The sequence below is a fragment of the Amia ocellicauda genome, chromosome 8 (genome assembly GCF_036373705.1).
Source record: "Amia ocellicauda isolate fAmiCal2 chromosome 8, fAmiCal2.hap1, whole genome shotgun sequence".
In the NCBI taxonomy this organism is placed as follows: Eukaryota; Metazoa; Chordata; class Actinopteri; order Amiiformes; family Amiidae; genus Amia; species Amia ocellicauda.
In genome coordinates, this window is record NC_089857.1 from 18,526,887 (window position 1) to 18,531,375 (window position 4,489).

Genomic DNA, 4,489 nt, shown 5'->3' on the forward strand with positions numbered 1-4,489 from the left:
TTCAAAATAAAACATAAAACTCCCAACAGAAAACACAACAACATTTGAGCGCTGAAGGCTCAAATGTAAGGGCAGTTTTGAATGTGCAAATGCGGAACAATAGCTCTCGTCTCGTAGATATGAATAATTTTGCCTACATTAAGTCAGTAGTGTCTCTTGCCTGTCTTTGCTGTATTGGCTGGGGGCTGCATCTCATATCCTCCTTAACCCTGCATTTGAGCAGCTTTGATTAGTTCCCTTGCCTTTCTAGTAGGGACTGTGCTCTGATGTCTCGCTGAAAGTGACCATATAGCATTACATGAGGCAGATGCATCAGATTAATTAAACAAGATCTCTATATCAACTAATTGCTGCTACTGAGACAGCAGCAAACCCTCAAAGACAACACGTACAAAAAACAATGTCCATTTATGTTTCTAGATGCATTTCTTAGTGGGGTTGCTGGCTGCTCTCCTTTCTGCTGCTGTGATCATTGTTCATGATTGCTCTGAGTATGTCATTACGTCACTCCTCTTTGTGACACCAGTTTCCATTCCCTGCCACCCAGAGATCTTTTTGATGACAACTTCTTACAATTTATCTATCCAGCCTGATTAACACAACATGCCTTTTTACAATTATTAAAACTGTTTGTTTGTACTATAACCAGTTCACAATCTCTTCACACTGGAGGGTAATTCAAGCTGTGCTGCTTCCTTTGCCCGTATTTCCACACTGGTCAGCAGCCTCCATTAAGGTCTGCCCCCCAACCCACCCCCTTGGGATATTCTCTGGTTTCTTTCCTGGTGGTCCATAGGCATGTCCCAGTGAACAACATATCCAGCCCTATATATACAGTATGCATAGCTCCCTGAACTCCTCAACACGACTCAGTCTTGACACTAACATGTAAACAGCAAGAAATGAAGACCGCAATTTGTATAATATATTACGGAATAATGGGTATTTCAGTGTGTTTATAGTAATAATTAAATGTATAAGAATGTTACTTTTACATATTATTATATATATCTATGATGACAACGATGGTGATTATTTTGTGTATTTGTGGTAATGGTTATCTTTTTAGGGATCACAAAGAAACATTTCTATCCATTATTTCCTTCCTAAATATTACAATCAGGGGATATGCATTGGCATCCTTTTTCTATTCTGTCTACTGTCAAGCCCAAGACCTGTGCCTAACTGTATAATTATGCTTTCAGAGTCTGCAGAGAATGGAAAAAGAACACACTGAAACCCTAGCTGTCCACCTGTTACTTATGAGGGCTGGAAACACCTCTGTTATTATCCGACAATGCAAGGGGTGAATGTGTGACGATGACAAAGGGGGGAACAATTGCCACCATCACATGACCACGCCACCCCTATTTTATTCCAGTGAGGAGGGGGTCTCACTATTCCCCCCTCTCCCCACGCAGGCTTTAGCAAGATCCCAATGTACACACCAGAGTGTCAATATTTGGAATTACAACACAAGTTTATTACGATGGTTGCCAGGCGGGGCTCGAAGTCCACCGGCCTAGAGGCCCCATTACCTATAATTAGAAATACTAAAACCGCCTTTAATAACAGGCAATTGCGCTAGCAATCAAAAAAAAAAAAAAGTAGAAAAAGGTTTAAAAGACAGGCTAAATAAAATACTAAAAAACTAATCCCAAGAAATTCCCCAATAAAACTATGCTAAAAGTAAAGCCTGTCTTGGCCCCCCAAAGTCAAAGTCCTGGAATTAAGGTGCAAGTATGCTGTAAGGAGTCTTCCAATATCCATTCGAGTTCATGGCAGGTGGATTCCTAGGAGGCTTGGCAGTACGGGGTCCCCCTCCTACGGTGTCAGCCCCTGGACCAGGCTCTGCAGTGCCACCAATCCTAGGCAGGGAGAGAGGAACAAGGAAAGGACATTCAGAGGGGACGCGTCATCGAGGCCGAGTAAGTGAAACCACACACACTACAGTGGTTATTTTCCCATTCACATCCCTCCGTTATCCTTTTCGCCAGTGTGTCTCTCCACAGGTGCACTGCTTTCCATCTCAGGCCCAGCTGACCACTCGGGGAACACCATCTCTACCAGCCCTGTCAGATAAGTAGGGAAAATAGGAAATCAATTCTCAAAAATTAACTTTCCTTTTCTCCTCAGGATACCACACTCATGTTACACAGAGGCAGCCAGGAGTCAAGAAGGGTGCACAGCAATCAGCCAAAACCCATTCAAAACCAAGCAGAGTTTTACCACAAGACATCAGAGTACTTATCCTGCCATGAACAATTCCCCTGTTCCCATCTGCAGCTTCCTCTGTTCCTCAAGGCTGTCTTCTAGTCTTATTCCCCATTGTCGCACACCCTCCTGCCTGGCTCCCCACAGTGCTGTCCTCCTTCCTTTTCAGTCCCAGGTCTCCCCTTCCTGCTCTCTGCACTCTTTTTAAAGCAGGTGCTCTTCAGTAGGGGTCTGGAGATTAATGAAAACAGTTGTGCTAATTAAAGGAGTGGGGGACACCACCCAATCAGACGGGTGTATCCTTAATTGGTGTCTGCAGTTGCCTGAATGTTGCCTTTAAGTGAAAACAATTAAGTGAAAAAAAGCAAAGCAAATCAAGTGAAAATTAACAAGTAATATAACAAATACAAAAGTAATGACAAGTGAAATTAAAAACCCACAAACTCCATAATAAAATAAACATAATAAATAACACCAATTAATAGGCAACACCAATCACCCCTCCCAGCACCTCTTGTAACAAATGCAAGGCCACTGTCTGCCAAGAAGCCGTTTATTTGCATGAGAAATATGACTGTGGAACAAACCAATATTCAAAACAAGCATTAATTCCAATTTGCATTATTATTTACTGAGCCGAACCCAAGCAGCAGGTTTCGTCAGTGACCAAGCAGATTATAAAAAATACAGTGCATTTACATTTTTTCAATCCATAAAAGTATATAAGAAGCCTTAGAACTGGAATTTTAAGCAGATTGCGCTAAACCAGTTTAGTGTATTTTTTTCAAGGATTGTAAGAAACAAAACACTGACATTCTGTCATTCTTCTCAAAAACATTTCATTTGACAGTTTCTGAATGCAGACAAAGAGTTGTTTGTTTTAATCCTTCCATTTCAACACTGTTAGGGGGGGGGTTGATATAGGTATTTTGTAACTGTATAGACCAACATTCGCATGTACAACTGGTTAGTTGGTTCTTATACTTCTAAGTACAACATAGATTAATGGAATCTTAATTTAATTTCCCCTTTCTGTATATTTTATGTGGAAAAGCAAGACAAAGTCCTTAAAAGGGAAACTACCATGATTCCCAATATTTATGCGTCTTTAGGTGTTGCTATAGTGTATAATATGCATACCACTTTTCACAGTTCAAGTCTATCATATAGGCCTAAGCCACTTTTAAAATGTTAAAATGTAAAACTCACCAAAGTATGGTAGATATAAAAAGATGGCATATATGATCTCTCAGTGTTTCAGTGTTGTGTTGTGTCATAACTTCCTGCAATGCAGAAAAACTACAAAATCACCAGATTCAATTCAGGTCATTATTTTCAGGTGAACTGAGTGTTACCATTTCACACTCTTAGTCCTTGATAATATTTATAGTTACCATGGACAAAATGAAGTGTTGCTGTGTCCATGGTTGTGGGGAAAAACAGTGAAGGCGGATTATTTCCTCCTTTCCAGCAACTACGAGATTAATGCGCAAATATTGGAGATTGTTTGTGCAAATACTTTCCCCACTTTCAAAAAAGGGGAAGAAATCTCAGCTGCAGTGATAATGCAGTGTATCCCAACATTTGCATCAAATATGTGAAGCATGTCATTTATTCATTGCTTTATACCTTATTTTTTACATGATTCCCCCATAAATGAAAGTGATGTACCCACCTCCTCATTCCGGAACTGTGGCAAAGCAATTCACAAGACTATTTTTACAGCAATATCACGTTTTGTCCGAACTGAAATGAAAACATTCACTTCTGTAGATACCCAAACAGAACAAAAACACACAACGAAAAACAACCAGTACAAACTGGTTTGGTAATATGTAACAAAATGTGTTGTTTATATATTACACTCAATTTCCGCATTATAATAATAACCGAAAAATCTGCAAAGTGAACATGATGCATGTAAAAAGCAAAGCTGGAAAGTAATACCTTGTCTAAAATATGCAATACTCATTTCATAGCATACTGTAAATACATTTGTAGAAACTGCAATCAGCACCTAAAGAGCTCTCTCTAATGCTGTTGTGACACAGATTGCTTTTTGAGAGGGGGAAAAAGTTTTGCAGCCTTACCATTGAGCTTTAGTCTGAATGCACATGCACACATATACATTTGTTTAAATTTTAACATTCATTTTATGAGTTTGGTTGATGATTGTACATTTTTCAGGAGATTTTTCAATCAGGATTATTATTACTGGGTAAGACCTTAACATTAATGCAGCATTGAACAGCCTCATGACTGAAGTTGTCGCAGG

At 39.6% G+C, this 4,489-nt stretch overlaps 1 long non-coding RNA gene across 1 annotated transcript; it reads right to left on the reverse strand.

Annotated features, from left to right (window-relative positions):
• Positions 1-1,080: 1,080 nt before the first annotated feature.
• On the reverse strand, positions 1,081-3,672 carry LOC136755560 (uncharacterized). The gene is made up of 2 exons (XR_010817685.1): positions 2,230-3,672; positions 1,081-2,072 (listed from the first exon to the last, which is right to left on the reverse strand). It is a non-coding gene; the product is annotated as an uncharacterized LOC136755560 (long non-coding RNA).
• Positions 3,673-4,489: the final 817 nt, after the last annotated feature.